This window comes from Tauraco erythrolophus, chromosome 6 (genome assembly GCF_009769465.1).
Source record: "Tauraco erythrolophus isolate bTauEry1 chromosome 6, bTauEry1.pri, whole genome shotgun sequence".
Taxonomy (NCBI): Eukaryota; Metazoa; Chordata; class Aves; order Musophagiformes; family Musophagidae; genus Tauraco; species Tauraco erythrolophus.
In genome coordinates this window covers 12,534,022-12,557,411 of record NC_141470.1, presented here as the reverse complement: position 1 = coordinate 12,557,411, position 23,390 = coordinate 12,534,022, and positions in this window count along the sequence as shown.

Below are 23,390 nucleotides of genomic sequence, written 5' to 3'. Positions count from 1 at the left end.
GAAATTAGACATGAATGTGGATGTGGGAAGAGCTTGTTAATTTTGGTATGTGTATGCTGTTCGCAAGAGTAATGACTTTGGAGACAAGAGAATGCTGCTCTGGCTTTCAGTTCATCTTAAAATTTTACTGCCTTTTTTCCCTACCAAAATATTCTGAGTATTGTCAGACAGATGTGAGAAAGAAGGAGGCGGACCATGGGGAAGAAGAAGGTGGGGAGCAGAAAAGAGAAAATGAAAGAGAATTTAGAGACATTCAGAGCTGAGCAGCATCCACAATATTGTATTTAAACTTTGCACATGTAACTGAAGAGGAAAAAGGCGGTGGGTTTATCCAATTTAAAGGGGACTAAGATTCTAAATATCTTATGCAAAATTAAAAAAAAAAAATGCTGAGGCTGTGGAACTGCCACAAAATGAACTGCTTCAAACCCAGTGATAATGGTAGAGCATTTCCACTGTGTAAATGACTGCCTACACACTAAATAGGATAGCAACAAAGCTTTTAAGAGTGTTTTACATGTAAAGAAGCAGTTACTATTGTCTGCAGTACTGACAGTAGCTGATTTGAGCCTAAATATGTGCAAGAAGTTGCAGCAGTGATAAAGACAGCTTGTAAAAGTGCTAGAGAGTTGTAAAAGAGCAGCAACTTTGTTTATACATAAGATCAGGACACTGGCAACATTCAGAATTTAGTCACTTTGATTACCAGAAGGATTTTTGTGATCTAGAGATTGTAAAAGAGAGCAGGCTTAAGGAAAAAGTTGCGATAAACTGCAGCCACTTGTGGGAATGACACTTTCTTGGTTGAGCTACAGTCCAGAAGGTGAAAACATATTTGTGTGTGACACCATGGTGCTTGCTGAACAGAAACTGTTAAAATTCAATAGCTTTTTCCTTACTGGAATTATTTAGAAATGGCAGACCTAAGGCTTTATGGGCAGATACAAAACCTGCTCTCTCCATATCTCTAGAATTGTCAGAGAAGGCTTAAGGAGCAAGTCCATATTTAGGAACTGAGGAAAACTCCACCACTCTGCCTCTTGCAATACACGCAGTATACAAACGTGTTAAGTGTCCGCAAGGCAGTCGTGCTTTGTTGGAGAAGATAAGTCAAGCAGTTTGGTATTAAAAACAAAAAGTCCTAGTCCAAGATCAATTTTGGATGTGGAAACTGAAGTCTTTCAGAAAGTTTTGGACTTTAAAGCATATGAAGATAAAAAAATCCGTCTTAAGAAGGATTATCAGTTCTAAATATAAAAAGCTTGCTTTTTGTGAGAGGTGGATAAAGGCAGAGGTTTTGCATTTGGCAAATGTTATCCAGGCCCAGAGCAGTGCATGGCAAGCAGTTAGAAAGGATCAACCTGCCTCTACTGATTTCAAAATGACTGCTAACCTAGTGTTGCACATGAAGCATCATCCCTCCCTTGGTGGATAAATTCTCCTCTTCAGTGGGTGTTGAACTTTTTTTCCCCTAAGACAGATACAGCCTCGTCCTGTTGTCAAATAAAGACTGAAAAGGATGATGACCATTGCACAAAAGTTAATGCATTCAAGGCTTATTTCAGGAGAACAGTCTCGGGCTGGAATAGCACCTGGGCTTGACGGCTGAGCATGGCCAGAATTGTGTGAGGAGCTCCTGGCTCTTGCTGCTGCCAGTGGCAGCCAGTGACAGGGAGCACCTTGCGATGCCAACGTATACCAAAGGAGTGCATGCAGAAGCACACAATCATTTAAAAAAAAAAAAAAAAAAGTAGCTATAAACCTACAGCATGAAGAAATCATTGTAGAAAGATTGTATCTGATTTAGTTATATATGCTGTCTTAGTTGGATGAACATTTATTTAAAAAAATACATAAATCTCAATAGAGTTGAGAGTCAAGCTGCAGATATGAATACTGTTATTACTGTAGACAGCTACATTTAATTTTTTTTACATTTTAATAACTCAACTAAAGTTCCAGGTCTGAATATGCCACAAATTTTAGCTGCAAAAATGCATAAAAGTGTTTAATTTGTTCTTAAATAGAACTCATCTAGCTTTCAATCTAATACATATGACTTTTTGCTACTGTAGTCTCTATCAAAGGTTAGGGCACCATTCTTGTAGGTGCTAAGGAGGTTGCTAAGAAGAATATTATTGTAGAGACCTTAAAGTGTCAAAGTGTTTGCAAGTGAAAGACCACCCACCTCTTCCCCACCAAAACCCCAAGCAAGACAACTTACTATGGATGGTAACTTAGGAGGAGTAAATGGATTGCCTGTTTAACCAGTGCCAGAGCTGATGCTTTAGCTGCTGTGAAATGGAGGGGAAGAATTTATTTAATTTTAAATACGCCTTTGGAGTTGGCTTCAGGTCCCTGCCTCATGATGGGTTTGCTGTGTAGTATCAGACATTTCACATAGGATGTCCATATCACACTTTCCGTATTGTGTTTTCCTATTTTTGTTGAACGAATCTGCCTCTTGTCTTTGAGAGTCTTGCACAAGTTTTTAGTTTGGTACAAGGGCCGTGAGTACTATGGTAACGGCTGTTAAAGGAATTGGTTTTGGAGTATTTAGTCAAACTCAAGTAGAATTAAAATAAGCCTTCCAGTGAGAGAGCTGGTCTCCTAAGCGCAGTGTGCCTGGCGTTGAGAAGACGAGCTGTGGCAGTGCTTCTGTCTCATTCTCCACACAGCCTTTCTGATGTATAGTTTTTTTCTGTATCGATCCTTGTCTAAGGGTGGAAAAACAAAGCTCTGTTGTGAAGGTGACTGCACAACCACACGGAGCAGTGGTTTCAGCATGCTGCTGGCTGGCTCAACGAAGAGAGAAAAATCTTCAAGTAATGTTTGCTGCTGTGGTTGGTGACATTATCAAATTTCCCAGTGCAAATACCTTTGAGAGGAGCAAGCCTTCAGTTTTTCTTCTTAGGATCATTTAATGAGTCATTATGTACTTTTGTCACATAGCAATGTGGGACTTGATTTCTGGGAAAAGAAATTAACTGCCAAGTTTGTTGCTGAACTGAAGCAGCATATTTCCCATAACAAAGTTTCAGCTCATCGCATGCAAAGTTTCCGGATATAACTTTTGACGTGATTTCATGTTTTCCACTACGTTCCTGAGGGATAGCAGCTCCTTTCGGATAAGGTCTGCTCAGTAAAGAACTTGAAAGCTGTTTCTACTTGTAAAAGGGAAAAAATCCATGAGCAACACAGGAAAAGTTCCCAGCTTTACATCCTAACTTTTTACGATACAATTCAGTTTGGGTTATGACAGCAGGAACTTCAGGATGGTTGGATGTACAGTCTGTGGGGAACGTGAGCATCACTGCCCTCCTGCTGTAGGGTGAGACAGGTGTGCCCCAGAGAGCAATCTTGGGTTTCAGTTTCACTACAACCCTACAAGCCAAGTAGTTTCAAGGGTCTGAGTTTGTTGCTGTCCTGATGGAGTTCTGCAAGTGATGGGGGAAGAAACTTGCTTTTGTTTGCTCTAAATTTCAGTGATCTGTTGTTCCTGCACAGTGTTGGTTCTGTTTGGGGTGGTTTGGATTTTGTTTTTCGTTAAGCTGAATAACAAAGCGAATAAGCTAAGCAAGTTTATGGGGTGCTCTCCAACTCAATAAACGTGGAGTAGACTATATTGTGCCCAGCCAAGCTCTGGAGCGACAAGGAACAAAAGTTTGTGTTGTCTTAGTCATGCTGTGCATCAGACAAAAAGGAAACCCAGCTATCTTCCTGGACAAGAGTAATTTCTAACCTTCAGTCAGATAACTTGTTTAGAAAGTATTCTTGCAAGCCTGCTGTAGGAGAAAGAGACAAAAGAGGAAATGACACGTTTTTTCCAGACTAACCTGGACAGTGGTTTAGGAAGAAGTAGGGACTGATTTTTGACACCGTGATAGTATGTGAGGTTTGCCTCCAGTACAATTCTCGGCTGTGAACTTGGTAGGAACTACACACGTACAAACCAGCTCTTCTGACTTGTGCATGACTGCCGTGCCAGGTCCTCATCTGTCGTAAGTAGAGGTGACTTCAGCAAAGCTCCTGTGATTGATGTTAGTCGCAGACTTGGCCCAAGACGCCGGGCTAAAACACTGATAGAGGGAAATCTCTCTGACTTTTAATTTCAAAAACCAGATCAGCAGCTCTGCATCCATGCTAGGGCTGCTTCTTTCTCTTTTCCCCCTCCCTCTTCTCCTGCTGCTCTTACATGTTTCGTTTGTCAACTTTAGAAGGGCATCAAATTAAATCAAAGCTGAGGTGGTGTGTTTTGGGTTTTTTTTGGTCCCTGATTTTGTTTTCCTCTTGAATGTCAACTCCAGTGGAAACGTAAGAAGTTTTGGCTCAACTCCTGAGGTGTGAACCAACAGCAGTCTGTTCCTAGGATGTCTTTCTCTTAACCAAAATATGTAATAGATACTGTACAGCACAAAACTGCAAGAAACTTATGACGGCTTTATTTAAAATAGATCTAGGCAAGCAGTCAGCAATTTTGTACGTGGGTCTCTCCAGTTCTCAGACTGCTCGGTTGCAAGCTCTGGGTCACCCATGGCATCAGCTCTATCAGGAGTTACTACTGGGGTGGTTGTAAAAGCCTTATATTAAAAATAAGGAATAAGAATCTTTTTCCACAAGGTGAGACTGCTAAAATTTGCAAACGGAAAACAGAAGAAGGCACTTTTATTCTTGATATGCTTAAACGGATGCTTCTTGGCCAAAGACTTGACTACAGTTCACAAATGTCACCATGAAATCTTGACTGTTTGCCCAAATCCCATTATCATCCAGGAAGATCGCGATGAGTAGATTTAAGCTCTAATCATGCAAAGCATAGGAAAGTATGTGAGAATACCCACCTTTTATGGCATGGCATTTGTTGGCAGTATCAGCTTGGTTGTAGCAGACAAGATTAAAGGATTAGGAAGTAAGCCAGATACCAAACTGCTGCTGCTGAAGCTGTAATTTGCCAGTATATTGATTACAGAGGATTTTTTTTTAAGCCTTCGGAACAGCATCCTGTATCCTTATTTCTGTGTGAGCTTGTAACTGTGTATCTTTAATAAAAGGGAGACCTTCTTTTGTAAGAAATGTGAGGTCTCCTATTGCTGAGATGTAATCGATTAGTTTGGTCCATTTCTGTAGCCATCTATGTGAATTTGGTTCTTTTTCCTATGAAGTTTGCTGTGAGAGAGGACCAGATTTTTGACAGTGTTAGTCTGAGTAGGGAAACCCATGCTGAAGTTTGTTCTTATACTAGGGAAAGAGCAAACTTCAGCATCCGTCAGAGGATACTGACCATACCCGGCACTGCCTGCCTGCGATCCAATTTCTTTTCTGAAAAACATTCCGGAATAGAGCCTAAGGCTTGTTCTCCAAATCCCTGCTTAGTTTATCTTTTTCCCCTCCAGGTCAGAATAAGTTGTAGTGCCTCTACTTAACAGAAGAATTCAGCATTTTTTAAAATTAGCAATATGAAGGTAAGGCATTGAATGTTAAGCTCCTGACTTTCCTTCTTGTGTAAGGTTACACTTGGTGGGACACTTTTCCACGATGCTCTCAATTTGGGCTCGTTTTGTTAATAGCAGCAAGGGAACAAGCTGATGGGAAACGCTTCTGATGGATTGAGACAGCACGAAGGTAGGCTGGAGTGGGACCCAGGCAAAACGGAAATCCAGCGAAACTGCTCCATCAAGTGTTGAAAGGTAAAACTGGCACTGCAGGACACTAAAAATACAGGTCTGCCTCGGGCCAGAAGCAAAGCGTCTCATCCAGGTGACACACGCAAAATGTCTACTCATCTTCACAGGGACAGATTTCACTCTGAGCTGCATGACGTTTAAAGGGATGACCTTCATTTTAATTTGATATTTACTCTCTTAAAAATATCCACTGCAGGTGGCCAGTTAGAGGCTGGTTTTTTTCTTCCCCAACAGTTCTAATAAAAGTAAATGTTTTGCATGCATGCAAATCACATTCAACTACAGACTGTAAAAGTAAAGATTTACTTGCTTTCCTTTGAAATTACACAACAGAGGTGCAAGATTTGCAGAGAGAGAAAAGTAAGCAACCATTTCATCTTGAGCGTTTTTAACAGTATTCTGTTAATTGCTGGCAGATATAAAAGCTGATCTACATATACAAATGTCACTGAAATACTTTGTAGGCTTAGGTATGGCAGGCTTTCTTGCTTGCACTGTGGAAATACGAACCCTCCTGACCTGAAGCTATCTTTTACTTATTTAGAATATCTGTGTTGCTCACTGCTTAGAAAAAGCTTAGCATCTGCCTGTAGACCTTGATTTTTTTTTTTTTAATTTTTCTTTTCCACTCTCACATAGCTACTTGAATCAACTGAAGTAGATTTTTCCTAAAGTTTTTGGCTTCTAGGGCTTTCTGATGAGAGATTGTGCTGAAAAGTTCCTGAAAACTCTTGAAAGAGAACAAAAGAATTATGAAAATCTTAACTGGAAAAACCAAGTAAGAAATGCACAGGAATAACTTAATATGACCTGATTTTCATGCAAATGCAGTGATATGAATAATTGCAGTTTTGAAAAAGGAAATAAGAGCTCTTGAATGTCAAGTCTTCAAAACATCCTGCTGTTTAGATTTTAAAGCAGTTGCTGACAGAGGTTTTTAGCTGGGTGATAGAAAATAAGTAAATAATTTCTTGTAGCACTTTTACTTAAAGCCATTGAGCTTTTGCTTCCTTTTGCTTCCTTCCCAGGGGCTGCCAAGGATTTATTTTATCATGTATTGACCAGTACCTTTAGGAACCCTAGAACTTTGTACTGATGTATTGCCTCTGTCCCCAAATGCCAAATGAGGTCGGGCGAGTGTACAAAAGCTAAAAATTTTCTTGTAAGCCTCAGGAACAGGTGCCTAATATTCATATTGCTGATCTGCCAGGCAGAGGCTGGAGCTGAGCAGCCCTCCGGCCGTATCCAGTAGCTGCTCCTCATCATTGCTTTGTCTTGTAGGGTAGTGACAGAGGTCAGGGAAATGTGCAGCTGGGAAAAAAATCCTTAATTCTGAACTTAATTTAGATTATTTAATTTAAAAATTGTGAATTCTTAAGCTTTTTAATTGACTTAAAAGATATAGCATGGCATCCATCTTGCCTAACACTAGCTACCTACAAACTGTATCTAAGCTAGCTTGCAGTCAGAAGAGAAAAAGATGCTTTTTGGGTGCAATTCAGATGATACATGTTAGTTACCTGCCTTAGATGTTGCTGAGGGCTTGATCTGTGCTGAATAAAAAGCAAGCACACATGTCTCCCTCTGCTGCATATGTTTATATCATAAATATACAGCTATGACATAGTCGCTTCTGGCCATCCCAGGGGGAGTAGGTGCAGCTCAGGGTGTGCTCCCCTCCTCGCTCCTGTACCCTGTTCATTAATAATTATAAACAGTACATTCTATAAATAATTTTTTGTCAAAATATTTCCAAATCTCATCTTTTCATAAATGTGAGTTAAAATCACTTATACAAGAGCAGCCCAATCTGAGCGGCACTGTGCATTTCTGTCCATTTTCATCAGCTCCTCAATTATTCCCTGAATTTTGAGTTGATGAGAGAATGATTAGTATATAGAGAAATAAATAACAAGCAACCCTACCTCAATTCAGAAAAAGATGTGGAGGGTGATTTTTTCAGCTTAGGACCTATTGCCTTCAGTGGGGTGCAAAAACTGTACATCGAATGGCTTCAGGGGCCTCTCTGAATTGCAGGGAGAATGGGTTTTATGGTTTGTTTTTGTGTTGGTTTTGTCAGTGATTTGTCAACATGGCTGAAAACTGGCCTGAGAGGAAGAGCAGTAATTGCTGAGGGACCTGTCAGCAGAGAGTAAAGAAAAGGAGAGTGAGTCAGTGCAGAGTGATACTGTTTTTGGTCTAAAATCCCAAAACCCCCTCCACTACTGTGCGGAGTAACAGGTGTAACCACAGGCTTTCCCTGCTCCCTCCCCCAGTCGAAACTAATTTAGATTTCTAAGCCTATGGAATGAGTACAAGATGACGGAGCCAAAATTTATGGAAAAAAAATCCATGCTAATACAGTCTGTAAAATAAATGCAAACGAAAGCTAAAGTAAAACAGCTTTTATTCACATGAAAAAATAAACCTGTTAGCTCTGATAATCAATTAAAATATTGTAGAATCAAGCAATCACAGATGTAGAAGCTTATCCTCCTTAAAGTCATTATAAATCACATCCTTTCCTAAATCTCTCAATTCCCTCTTACTGCTTACATTATAATCCCTGCCCGGGTATCGTTTTCATTGCTAAACATAGTGTTTGCCAGTCAGTTTATTAAGGTTTGTCTTGATAGTGCCAAAACAAATGCTCTTTTTCAAAGATAAAAGGAAGGCTAATATTAAAATAATAATTTCACTTCTTTTCTAGCAGAGCCTAATTATTGAAGAAATTGGCACGTGACATCTCTGAGGTGATAGGGAATTAGTATGTCAATAGGAGCCTGCTTTGAAGTTGACCCACACTGTTCTTGGTGGTGTTGGACATACCCAGTTTCTTGTGATATAATGTGAGGAAAGAGAACTTCTTTGAGGGGGGAAACAACCAACAATAAAACTATTCTTCTTTATTGTTTCTAATTAATCAGAAGTTTTCATAAAAATAGATGGGACACAAAGGAGACACAAAAGTAAAAGCAGACAGTGGAATTATAGACTCGAGACTGACAAGAATAGCAAAGGCACTTTAAGGGCCCTGGGACAACTTTCAAAAAGAAAATGTGAAATTACTAGCTTTGTATGGGAGCTGTTGTTTGGTGACATCAGGCTTACAGCAATGATGGTCAATAAAGTGCTCCCAAGTACTGTGAGGTGCAGTAGGGTTGAAGAGTGTTACTGGATATAGCGAGGAGTGCTGCAAGTTACTGCTACAAAAGCAAACACTCCCATTAACAACCCTACTGATTCACACGGAAAAGCTATTATGAACAAGAAGGAGAGCTACTAAAACATGACCTAGAACCAACTTTGAGAACAGATGAGATGTAAACGAAATGTGGTTGCTTTTCCTATACTTTAGTTCGTGGCAGGCAAACCCAGTGCCAAGGAAAGCTGCCGAGGTCATGGCCGTGCTAGTGCTCGGTAGCGTGAGCACGGAGAGACAGAAGCTGCTAGTAAGTGGGAAGCCTTTCAGACCTTGAACAGTCAATACCACTTCAGTTTGAAATCCTCAAGTTACATAACGACTTGATGAAGTAAGATCTAAATAATGTCAGCCAAATATGTACTTGACATGTGTAAAATAACATATGTATACAAAACCCTATGGTAAGAAGACTGAGCCAAGCAACATCCCCTTTTTGCATGGGTAAGGCTATTTCAAAGAAGAAACAGAAATGGCTTCAATTCATGGAAAACTGCTGGTGAATCACTGTGATTGGACATGTATGGACATTGGAAAAATGGTAGTCTGGTCTCTAGTAGACTAAAAGACTGGGAATAAGGATAAAGAAATAGGTCAAATGAGGTAGCACGGGTAAAATGTGTAAAAGAAAAAAACAAACCCTGTCAGCTAAGAGCAGTCAAATGTCTTCCATTGGAGTTGCATTCATTGCACATTAAATATGAAACTATATGTTCTTTGATGTTCACGACTTCCCTTAAAGATCAGTCCAACAAGAAACAACTGATAGTTCATTATTTTGGTCCTAGAATTATGAAGGTGACCTCGGTGATATTGTGTCAATTTGTATCAATTTATACCAGTTAGTAGTCTGGGCAATGATAAGAGTACCCCATATCTCCATAAAGTTTTACAGTAGCTCAAAGAAAGGCAAATGTTAACAACAGAGTGAAAAGTTAATTATGGTTGAGCTTAGTGTTTGCGTTAACGTGACTGTACTGATTGTGATGTCATCCTTTCAAATTTGTTTCTTAAGAATAGACTATCTGTGAGGGTTTATCAGTGGGGAATTATCTATTTAGCTGAGGAAGTCTTTAATTTAGAAATACTTCTAAGAGTTATCATCGAATTTGAATGCTTGGTTTTGCATTATAGAATTTGGAAAAAAGCATGTGGTCCCCGGGGCATTCATCCCAGTGTCCCAAGGCTTTCTTCTGCTTTGGACGTGTCACCCAGAGGAGACAGGACATTACGTAAACTCAGCATAGAGGGCTGAGGTTCCTGGTCTTTTTGAGTTCTCATCACATTAGTTATGCAGAAATCTAATTTTTTAAGAAATGTGACCATCAGGCTGATTTGTTTTCTGATTAATTGTTAGATATCTAATGCAGAGTTATGTTTTTCTGACCGCTGCTGAGTTGAGCCTAGACTAGAGTTCCCATGAGATATCTGTTGGTTATTTCTGGCAGTCCTCTTAATAAAACCCCAGTTTTATTAAATTCCTGCTCCCTGAATGTAACAAATTCCTATGTCAAAGTTGCTGGGACTCCAACCTTTCCTCACTGTAACCCTGCCTCGAGGCAGTAAGTGAGCTATAAATGTGCAGTACTTCAGGACTAGGATGAATCAGCTGAAAAGTTTCATACAAAAAGCCATCTTCAGCTAGTTCATTTGTAGTCACAATTCTTCCTGCCTGACTGAAGACCCGAGCATCTTGGTGTCCCATTCATTTAACGGAGCCATTGGACATTCAGCGATATCAAAAGCTGTTTTCAAGCTGCTTCAAGGTGAGTAACTTTAAACTCACAATGTGATAATCTTTCCTTGAATATACGTAGACCATTATAGAGAGATAAGTGAGCTACTGGTTCTTTTCTCGAACATACTAACAATGTACTTGCTTAGTTGAATTTCTGGAGCAGCTAGAAATTAATTTTTTAACATTCTTTTGACCAGAGAAGATGACGTGTGTTAAGATTGATCAAAGTTTGGGTTACGTCTTTAAATGTATTTTCGTTCAGATGAAGTGGTACTCGCGTGTTAAGCTTTCTGCTTTTAATTTCATCGCTTTGCTGTAGAAGGAAGGAGGAAGGCTGTTGCTAACTCGATGCTCATGGCAGAGAGGAGTTGGCCTGGTGATGGACACCATACACACAATGTTGAAAATGCCGTTCTGACCCTTTCCTGCCATGCACGCTCCAGACAGAAAGACATTATGACATTTTTAATGTAATATGAAAGCATATGGATGTCCTCTTGTGAAATACAGCCAACTTACGTGTTTTATGTCACTCTACTTTGAGACAGCTGGAGCTGAAGACAAGCTGTAACTATAAACACCATTAGTCGTTTGTTTTTTTTCTTCTGTATGGAGCGCAGCCATCCTTCCTCCTGTGTTTTTAGACCCATAAGGATGGCAGTCTACCTGCCCCACCTGTACACCACAGGGGCGTTGAAAGGTGCCAGGCAAACTGAGACGCTGGCAGCTAGACTTTTGTGTGTATAAGGTTACTTTAATGTTCCTTGGCTGTGCACAGATCAACTGAAAATGAATGTTAGTTACTGCTTATGCCATAAGATTTTTATGAGGTCATAAGATATCCTTCAGATTATTATTTTTTAAAAGGCGAGAAAAAACTAAGCCTAGCTGCTGTCCATAAAGAGATGCTTTGGATCCAACACAAATTGTTTCGTGAAGCTCTGAGAAAAGTCTGTGAGCTTTACTAGGCAGGTGGTCATGTTGGTGCTGTCTGGTCCTAACAGGAGTTTAACTTTTAGTAATTAATCTCTGTTGACCGAAGACAAATTTCAGCACCTAGTAAGAGTGGTATGGTGGAATTTTTTTGCCTTTTAAAATGTGGTGTAACATGAGCTGACATGTAACATTAAGAGGAGCATCTCCAGGGTAGCAGAGGAGGAGACGTGCCCTTGGCAGCCTGTTTGCAGAGGCTGGGATGTCCTGGAGCATCAGGGCACAGCCAGGGAGGTGGGGACCACATCGCGGCCAGGGCCATGGGAAGGGGATGACCAGTGGGGTGAGGGGTCTGAAGTGAACACATATAGCATGGTGGAGAAGGCTTTCATCAAATAACATCAGTAGCTGAGGCTATCGCCTCACTTTGGGGACCATCCCCAATACCAGTGTTGAAGAATGTGTGCACCAACAGCAGTGGTGACCAGCGGGAGGGTGCTGCAACCCTCCCGGCTGGTTTTTGAGAGCTGCCAGGAGAACCGATGGCTGGAGAAGGGTGTTAAACATGAGTGCACTGTATCCAGATGAGCCTCCCAACCCAAGAGCTACTTAAGCACTCCCCAAACTCTCCCAAAGGAAGGGGACGGCTCACCCAAGGGAAGCACCAAAAAGCCTTTTGCAGTCATTAGTGCTGTCCCCTGTGCTGCAAGTTGCCTGCAACGAGCATGTCGACATTTCTGCGACCTGCTCAGATTTCAAAGGCGGTCCTCCCAACCAGCTGCATCTGAAGAAATTGAGCAATTTTTTTAATTTTTTTTTTTTTTTTTGAAGATACCATGCCAAGCCTTTTGAAATGAAAGCTGGGGCAGGCCTAGTGGAGATTAATGTAGGAAAAATGCTGCTGGCTTGATAAGCCACAGATGTCTGTGAGATTTGCTGAGGCTGTTGACAGCTCGTGATGGTTTGCAGCTTGCAAGGTCCCCCAGCCCCGGGACCAACGTGCCGGATACGCAGCCGGTGGCGTGGGGCAGGGTTCGGCCCAGCATGGTTGTTGGGCGAAGGATTTGAGGAGACCTGGAAGAAAAACTGCTGAAACTTTAGACGTAGTCTGGACCCAGACTCTCATTGCAGGGTTTTCTTACGTGCTGCACCTATTTATGCAAAAGCAGTGACTTTTTCAAAAAAGTAATGTCACTACTGGCAACTGTTTTTATAATACTGTAATGGGAAGACATAAGCTGGTGAATTTCTCTGTGAAAGCATAAGATGGTGATGGAAACTCAGATTATTGCTGCTCTTCTGTTAAGTCTACATACATAATTAAAACCATGCAACGTTTTTAGAGAAGACCTTCACTGAGTCCTGTTAGGTAGTACCAGTAACACTAACAAATTGACAGCAACTTCTTGTTTTCTCTTTTTAAGTTTAAGAGCATCTTCTTATCAAACACCATCACAGGAGTTGTGTAGAGTGTGACAGGAGGTTCCTCTGCAGACAAGTGGTCTGCAGGCACTCTCAGGGTGCGATGAAAGTTTTGTGCAAAGTCATAATGGTTTCTTCTCATTCATCCTCACTTCCTTTTCCTACCATCCAGTCTGCTTGTTTAGTTTTGGTAGATCAACAGAAGGGGTATTAAAACTCTAAAATCTCCGTCTGAATAACAACAGTCACTTCAGGGTCTGTGATTTTGTATGTGAAGTCAGGACTTCTCACCTGTATCACTTATTTTTTTTTATATATGAAAATAATTATATATGTAAATTATATATAAAAATACAGATTATTTAATTCTAATTTAATCCGCCACTTTATCACCTTGTCATTTAGGATTTCAGGTACTGGTTTTTTTGGAAGAAAAAATTTTTAACATTCTTCTGACAGCTCACATTTGTGTTGCTTTGTTTTTAAAAAGTTACAGATGATTGCTGATATAAAAATATGATGAAATTCATAATTTCTTGACATTTTCCACACACAGATTACTTTCTTTGTGAGATGCTGCCAGTTAGACTATTTGTCTAAGCTCTGTTGTCTTCATGATATCAAGGTCAAGTGCTTCACTGACTTGGGGAGATAATGTACACATGAAGTTATCCCTTGCACGCTGTCTGTGACATTTCACACAGAAATCCTCTGGGAGTCTCATCCTCTGCTTGGATTAAGGTTCTTCCGAAGCTGCATTCTTGCATGCCTTGATATTGTATGTTCAGATTTATTTTAGAAAAATAACTTAATTGAATTTGCTGTGAGTTTTAATTTTGGAATAATGCTTTTTTCATCACCTTAAAATACCTTTGCACACACCGGTGTTTATATGCAACATCTTGGTACCAATATTTTCCACATCTGGATATCAGATAGGAATTGGTACAACCCCAACGTCCAACAAGTCTCAGACAAATGCAGAAAATTGCCAAAATATTTTGAAAATACTTTGAACCAAAATGGCCTTTGAATTTATTTTTTTTCTCATAAGAACAGCAAAGTTTTCTGTAAAATTGCGATAAACACTAGGTAAGAAAGTATATTCACATTATCTTGAAATGGATGTAGTGATTTAAAGGCAAACTTATCTATCATATGAATCTAAGCATGTGCTTGTAAATGAACTAGTGGAGATTCAGGCCTTTCCTGTCATCTTTGCAATGCCATCATTTTTTCCTAGTGGCAGCCTCTCCCGCATACCCAGGCTGGTGCAGTTTGCCTTGTGTGTCTAATCAACATCTCATGGTGCAATTTGGAGGCAGCTGATATTTTGCATATACAAATATACACATATACATTTTTATTGAGAAAACTTGTACATTGGTGGCACACACAATAGATAGAGGTAGCCCAGAAATCGTTTCACTAGATGACAGGAAAAGTTTTATTCCCTATACCCTCAAAAGTAGCAATAGTTTTAGGGGAATTTTAAAGGAAAATGGTATAAAACTTACCAACAGTGTGACTTTAGTCAAAATGTTTGGATATTTGAGGAAGAAAATTTAAAATTATTTCATAGCAATTCTTCTATAAAACAAAGAGATTCCAATGTTTTTTTGGAGTAGGTGAGAAGGACGGAGACTGGATATATTATATATCATATTATATATAAAATCAGCTTGATCTCATAGATCTTTCCCATAATCTGTCTTCACAGAATTCTTTTTGCTCGTAAGCACTCAATGGACTGGTATAGCAATAGTAAAGTAAATACTTGATGCCATCTAGTACCATTATGGTATTAGTAAAGAAAACCCTGATATCTGGATTTGCAAAGGGGGAACGGAGACACTGCTCAAGTGAGTCCCAGAGAAGTTTTTTTTTGTCAGCTCTCCTCTTTGTGGCTTGTCAGTGCAAAGAAATCTCCTGTTCCTGTTGGGTTTACAGCTCCTGTGGGGATCTCAGCAAAACTCCCACATGCTACTCTCTAAAATCTTGTATCCTTGGGTAGCATTCAGATCTTCAGTATTCAGGACATTGTTTTTCCTTACCCAGAGGAATAAATGATTAGTTCATCAGCCATAGATTGGTATGTGCCTCTGTGGGGAAATCCAACGCTGTAACGTAAATTCAACTCTAGTTTTGTGATGGGCAGCAGGGTAAAAACGTCCCCCATTTGAGATGGGAACGTGTCTCCCTATTTCCAGACAAGGTTTCTTTTAGGTAGCTCATCTGTTGTGCCAAGCCAACCTGCAATGGGGATAATTTCAGCATTGTTTATAGCTTTATTATGTGAGACTGTAGGGTAAGACATAAGCACAGTTTAATGAGGCTCTAAGAAAAAGTTTTGAGTAACTTATGTGTTTGCTGAGTTTTCGACAGACTGCTGTGCTGTAGCTGAACTATGACTTCTAGTCACTTCTCTTAGTGCCTTGGAGCCTATTTGCATGCTCTTAATGGTTATGTTATTTAAATCCGTTATTTGTTGCATGGAATGGGTCTATAGTTTGAAAATTACTTTAAGAATAAAATTCCTTGTGAAGTTTTCTTTGTGCAAATAAAAATACAAAACTTGCCATGTAAAATGTCAGAAATAGCAGTGCTACAGAGAACTCCTGCAGGACTTTTAAAATGAATAAGGGAAACATGTAATTTATGCCTGGATAATTAGTGGTGTTTTACCACTGAAATGTATACCACTTGGAGGAATAGTCACCAGAGCTTTTCACACCTGCACAGGGTATGAAATTCCAAACAATTAAAACAATTAATATTTCCTCTTGAAAAGAAGTCTATCGTGCCTCAGCAAAAAGCATATTGCAGGAGTGAAAACAAATGTGTTGAAGCAGAATGTGTGATAAATGGAAAATGTACCATCAAAGACTTTCTGACACATCTTTTCATTCCCAAAGTTAAATATGGAATAACTCTGTGAGCAAGCGTCACTTGCAAGGCTGAATTTATTGTAGTATTCCTTGTGAAAGGCTTTTGCTTATCAAGAATGGTAACTGGGAATTGTGCGGGTTTTCTTGTTTTTTAACAACAAAAAGGTACAGTGCCATTTGGTCTTTTGGTTGAGAACCGAAAACATGCAGTGTGGGGTTAAAAGTAACCTGAAAAATGAACAACTTGTCTGTATTCCTAGTTATCTCCTAGCTGAAAGGAACTGTAGAAGAGGGAATACCATGCAAGTTTTTATATTAAGTATTAGTTCATTTTGTCCTGTCCTTGCTCCGTAGGTGTTCACTCTCTCTTTCTTCAAAGGGGAGAAAAAGACTGCAGCGTATCAGTCACTTCATTTTTACACTTGCCTATTCCATGGATGTCACTAGATTTTAGTTGTTACATTTAAAAAAATTTATATGTACCTTGAGAAAGTAAATATCTAAAAAGAAGGATCTTTTAATTGTCAGCTCCAAATGTCATTCCTGAGTGTTCACGGAAGTATTTTAAAATTATTTCTTTAGAAAAGAAAAGCAGATTAGTTTTTTGACAGAAAGTGAAAAAAAAAAAACCACCACAAACAAAAACAGGCAGGGGCAAGGATAAAAAAGCATTTAACTTTCATCAGTCTTTTGTTTTCATGACCATCTTTGTAGAGAAAGAGTGAAAAAGCATTTAAGAAAACGAAAGCTGAAATCCTTTGTATCCCTGGTGCAAAGCAGGAAGGGCCTCCTGCACTCCACGGGCACTTGGTGCCATCCCTCTCCTGGTTCCCTATTTTTGGAAGCCTCTGTAGAAGGTCAGTGGGAAACATAAACCCCAGCTCCTAAGGCAAAAGCAGCCTGGATTATCATTCATGTGAAACTAAAGAAGGAGTGCTAGTAGAGAGCAAATAGTTACTCCTGTTAGTATTTCCTAGATGAACGCAAGCAGCTTAAATTTCAGTTGTTCAAAATTAGTTGCTGAAATAAAAAAATGTTTAGCTCTATTTTTTTTTCTCCCTTGGTCAATCATTCATTATGTCAGCCTAATGTTTGAAATCTAATCACTGTCGCTAGGATAATATTTCAGGAAACCACCTAGACAAAGCATTTTAATATAAATATTAAGAGAACAGCTATTTGTCAATTTGATAAGAATAAATCATATATCACACATTCATAATCATATACTTTGTTCAGTTTTAACGTGCAATTGCTGCACTTACATTAGGAAGCATTAAATACCTTATGTGTTTTATTCGAAATAGCCATTGAAAGAAAAACATACAGCAGATCATAAAATAGTTTGGAAATTCCTCGTTTCCCTGGTGGTTGTCTCGTATTGAGGCTTCTTGGCTCTGGTCTCCATGGCCAAACAGGGATGCACTGGACAGGAGGTTGCTTCCCACATCTGACCCGTGCTGGTTTTTGTCTCTAACTAAAAAACAAAACAACAACAACAACAACAAAAACACACACAAAAAAAAGGAGGGGGGATTGGGATGAACACAACATATGGGGGAGTGTCAGGAGCTACATGGAGAATTTGACTCGGGTTTTTGGTCTCAGTACATCTGTGCCCATCTTTAGCTGCAGCTCCCCAACAAAAGTGTCTTCATGCGTGTGACAGAGCCAAGGAAAAGTTTTGCCTGTTGTGGCCAGGGCTCTGGTCCCCAGTGCATCCCTGGTTGGGAGCTGTGGCTTTGTCCCTCTTGCACGGATTGGTGACTGTGACTCTCTTAAGGAAATCTCAGTACGTGCCTTCTCCAAGAAAGACTAGATTTGTGTTGTCTCTTAAAATATTTAACTAAAACTATCAAATTGTGAAGAATACTTAGAAGTTGCATTTTAAAATTCTAGTCCTTCAGAAGGGGAGAAAGCACCAATTTCATCATTCAATGAATTCCATAAGCTGATTTATGGCTTCTTTTGACACTCAGTCATGCAACAGAGGCAAAGGAGCAGCTGGTAATGTGACTGGTAAAACTTAAAATAAAGAGGAGGAAATGCTATATAACAGAAGCAGAAGGATATTATTAGCTTCTGCACTCTGCTAGAGAAGATCCATGGGATGAGAGAAGCTCTTTAGAAAGCCAGGGAAATTCCCCTGAGGCTCCTGCCCCCATCTCCCACTCACCAGCTTTCAGAACTGGTGTTTCCCAGCAGGAGCTGGTCTGGACCAGGCTGTGCTGTGACAGAGATGAAGGCAATAGATGCAGAGAGGTGCTGGGTGATCCCACAGCCGAGCCCAATGCTTGCAGTGTGTTAATGCTAAAAGGGATTTCTTCAGTGTAATTAGGTGTGCTGGATAAGAGATAAAAACGTCATGAGTTGAGGCAGCTGGGGAATTAAAATTGAACTTTCTTCTGCGTGTTACATTATCAAATTGGGTAGGACCAGGGTGACCGTTCATTTGAAGGCAGGTGGCAAAGTACAGACCTGCTGGGCAGACATGGACGTTACACCTGAATTGCAGTGCTCAGAGGATACTATGTCAGTACCATATGGAAAATTGGGATTCCTGGTCCTGTACAGTCCTCTGTCATGGGAAGCGTGGGACAGTCCCTCTCCTAACCTTACCAAGCTCACCCTTAGAGCCTTGGGTCTTGCTCATGCATCTCTCAGTGAGAAACTGCTCCAGACAGTGCGACCTCCTCCTCTTCCTCCTATTTGACCACCTACCACCAAATATGAGCCCTCAATCCCCTGAGATCAGTAGGCTGGCAAAGAGTGTGAAATGCTGTAATATGTACAAATTCAAATTTCTGCAGGGAGTGAAGAGACAAGAAAATTAACACTAGTAATATTTAATTAAAAAAAAACCCAACCAAAACCGCAAAAACCAAAAAAAACCCAAACCAAAACCACAAAAAACCAAAACACACCAACTAACCAGACAAACCAAAAACACCCACACCACCATCCCACCATCCCACAGAATGAGCATTTAGAAGGGCAAAGAAGGAATTCAAACCCTGGAAAAGGTGCACGTGGTACCAAATGAGGCCAGGTCTGGCTCACGATATTTTTTGGGAGCGTTCTGCACATATTCCAGATGAAATTTCTGTTCCTGAAATACGGAGAGATGTGAACCATACCCAGTACTCCAAAGGAGGTACCACTGACACTTGCCCAGCAGCACACATCCCTGCCTGGGCCTGCCGAGGACTCCCCTTGGGACACAGCGTGAGACGGCGCTCGCTGTTTCCGTGAGCGCCCCACGTCGATGCTGAGAGCTTTTGCAGGGCCAGCTCAGGCACACAACTGCTTCTCAGTCATTTGCAGCTTCTAGCGAGCTACTGCATTGTAAAAATAAACCCTTGCAATTAGTCTTGTGCATTTAACATGGGGTGGTGTTTTTTTGCTATAGAAAGACTACCCTTGCATTTTTTTTTTTCTTAAGTTTAGCCAGTTTCTTGTGTATAGAAGCCCCCAAATTCCTTCCTGCTGACAGTACTTTTCAACTTAATTCATTGAAAGATTTTGTATTTTTGTCTCAAGATAATGAGTGAAAATACTTAAAGATCTGTGCTATACCTATTCTTGACAATTTCTGCCTGTAATTTTTTTTTGAATCTGACACTTCTCAAAAACACTAATTTCCATTTTATCTTGGCTCAATTTCTCATGCAATTTACAGTTTCTCTGCTAATCTTTAATCTTCTTTTGAGTAATGTTTCTCCTGTGTCACCAGGTCAAATGGCTTATTAGTGTCCAAACATGAGATCTCTCTTACATCAGCTTTCTTTGATTAAAGTTTTCTAGAAGAAAAAAGTCATTTAATTGGGTACACACAATACTTGCCAAGGTGGTCTATATTATACGCTTGCTTCCTCTTTTGTCTTGTCAAGCTTCTCTCTCCTTTTCTTCAAGATTTCTTCAAAAGCATTAGCTACTTAAATCTAATTCTTTGGAGTAATTTCTCTGATCTCTATTTTTAAATATTGGCACTATATTCTTTTTTATCAGCTGGAAGCATCTGTGATCTGGAAAACTTTTCATAAATACTTCATTTAGCTTCTTCTGCCTTTCTTTCACTTCTGTGTCCACCAACCTGGATATATTCAATTTCTTGAGTTTTGCTTCCATCTTAGTTGTGATCATCTCATATCCTCATTGCCATTATTTATATTGCCCTGTTCCATCTTGAAAACTGAGGTCAAGTTCTCATTTAAAGCTGTATCTAGATCATCCTTGATCTGTGTCCTATCTATATTGTATAACACCCCCTTCTTTTTTTCCCTCCCTTGCTGCTTTCCTCTTATTTGTATACAACAATCTTGTGGTTTGTTCTGAGATACAACTTTTCAAATTTGCAAAATGACATTTATTCGAATTGTATTCAAAAATAGAAAAATCTTTCTTATTGACAGTGATATTTTTTATGTACCTTAAACTTTTTTCTCAATCCATTTTGCACTTTCTAAAATCAAGTGTGTATTTGTGTCATCTTAGAAAGTGAGGTATGGGGTTTTTTTATTAAGAAATGCTAAAGGCGAAAAGCAACAGCTCGCAAAATACAGATGAAAATTAGTTTGTCCTTAGCAAGTGAGATGGTTTTGGCAGCAATCGCACTAAACAGGGATTTTCCAATCTTGGCTGCTAACATGAGATTCCTTGTTTAGGATCACATTGCTTATAGATTACAGAATTGGCCACAGAATAGACACACTACTCAAATGACAGATTTGTCCAACCTGTGCCGTGTTACAGGAAACGGGGCCATGTTTTGTAAACCAGAGCTAATATTTTCCGTCTGTAACCAAGTACAAGACTGATGAAGGACATAAAGAATATTCTGCAATGGAAAACGACTGAAAGAAGAATTTTCTAGTCTTTAAAAAAAAAATTGTATTTCCTTTTCGTTTATTTCTCTCATTACAATTTGCAGTATCCTAAAAATTAATATTCTTTTCTAGAAAACTGTACATTAAACAGCCCAAAGCAGTTATGAGCAGACAGGTTCTCCAGAGAGACTTTTGTAGCTCTTCTGCACGTTTCCATTTAGTAGTTGACTTTGTAACATTCCCATGAAAATGCATTGCGTATGTTATTGGGCAAAATGTCAAAGATGGATCAGTTACGATGTGCTTCCTGCCCCCCTCCTTCCTACAGGACTGAAAATCTGCCAAATTTGATTTCTTTTCTAGTGTACCCAAACTTACATATGTTATGAGAAAACCCAGACTCCTACTTCTACTTTACCCCAGCAATCCCCATTGAACATGAAAAATCTAGAAATGAATTGCTAGATATGGTCCATCAAAAGCTTCCAATTTCTCACACGAAGAATGAGCAATGGTAAATATTTCATGTGTGTCCACTTCCACAAATGACTTAGTACTTGGGGACAGTCAACTTTAGGTAATTCTTAATAGATATTTAGCTTAAAGTAGCACTGAAAGGTCCCACTGAAATACTGCTTCCCATTTGAGGAGGGGGGAGGTGGGCTCTCCTAAAGCACTGAAGAGATACCCACACTTGAGCTGCTCCTCTTTGATAGTCAGCGCATCTCTGCCTGAAATAGGTATCTCCAGTAGGCTGGGTGAATCCTGCCCCCAACTGGCTGCTGCTTTTCCCTTATTGTACAGGGAGTGCTGCAGATGTTCACATTGTATGTCCCTGATCCTCAAAGTTGCTGAGCATCTTGCAGCCTGTATGTGCAATATGTGAATGCCCATCATTTTTCTGATTTGTCCTCACTAGAGGACAGCTTGATGGGAGATGCTGTTACATTTTCAAAATTAGCAGGGGAGGCTCTGGCTGGGGTGGTGGCAGGGTAGTCCTCTGTCAGGAGCTGAACTCATCACACATGGACCAAACGTGTATGGACAGGAGTTCACATTTGCAAGGCTGGAACCATGTTTTAGAAGATAGGGACAGAAGTGCCAGCGTGAAAGTGGGAGCTGTGTAAGAGGAAAAAAAAATCATAATGGACCTCAATGGATGATAGCAGGATGCAAGAGGGGAGACACTTGCCAGGCTGGGACTTCCAGGACGCTGAGGCGGTGTACCCAATAAATGATACTGGTTTTGAGCAGAACAGATGACCGCAAAAGTTTCACACTCATGGAGGCGGATTTCTAAAAGGGCAGAATTTGGCTCAAAGTATTTCTCCAAGGTTGTGATGACTGCAGCAGTCGTGGGGCTGTGTTTTAACCACAGTGTGAAAAACACTGTATGTATAAATAGTCCTCTGCCAAGCTGTGTTCGATAGCAATGACTGTGCAAAGCCCACGAGTGGCTAATTTATTTCATTTCTTTTTATAAAGATTGTCACTCCTGTAAACCATTGCACATGCTTCCACCCTATTTTCCATCTGCACAGTAGTACATGGCTAATCTAGGACTGCGATGGAAGCGTACAAACATTTTTAGTGTTCCTAGAAAGCAGGTTTTATGTATGAAGATTAGCAAATCACTGATGGGAAAGAGAAATAAAGTAGCAGAGGCAATTTTCTTTTACCAGGCAACAGACCTGGCTATAAAATTTTGGTTACTAATCATATATTTCTGATATATAGAGATACAACTTATTTAACTTCTCAGCGCTTGTAAAACACAAAGACACTTTCAAGTAAAGTTTAGTATCAGAATGAAATGGTCTTCTCATACCGAATAACAAACTTTTCTAGGAGAAAACAGCTTGTAGTCCTGTTACAGCTCCAGCCTTCAGTATGCTGTATAAGAGAAATACTGGTACCCTTGCAAACGGTAACAGTATTAGGGACTGTTACTTTAGAGAAGCGATCATCCTGCCTTAGATAGTCAGTGTCTACTAAAATCGTAATGGAAAAATTAGAGACTGTGATTAAGAGGCGGTTCATCTGCAGAAATGGGTACCTGCTTAAGATGACTGCTGTTCCAAACTGGGAGTCTGTGCTAGTCTTATTGTAGGCTAAGACTCTGAGCAATGGGCTGGGCCATACTGTGATATTTGTAACTACAGTTTGAGTGACTGAGTACTAACGATTCAAATTAAAGAGAGCGTTTGAGGTGTCTAGCTCTAAGTGGAGGGGGGTGGTGGGGGTGGGTTGCTTTTTTCTGCTTTTGCATCTGGTAAGAGTGAGAAAAGTTTTTCCAAGGTAAATATTGAATTTACTTTAGATTGGGGCTTAGGATAAGAGTTCTCCTTGGGCCAAAAAGTAGGCGTACTTGTGTATTTGGTAACTGATTCTTCTAGAGTGAACACTGGTATTGCTTTAATGTGTAATACCCTTTTCACCTTAAGAAATAATCATTGATGCTTGGTATTGCTTTTGCCAATGTCAAGTCTAGAGTTCAAGCTTTGCTTAGGTCTGAGTTGAGAAACAGAGAAGCCTCATTAGCAGCTCACGTTAATCACGGGGAGATGGGACAGCAGAGCCACCATTTCCCACACCTTCAGCCAGGAGGAATTGAAAGAGCAGCGCTTTGGTGGTTGCTGTGTGAGGATGAAATTAAGATTGGAATTGGAGAGCTTGTTGGACCTAGATAAGAGACAC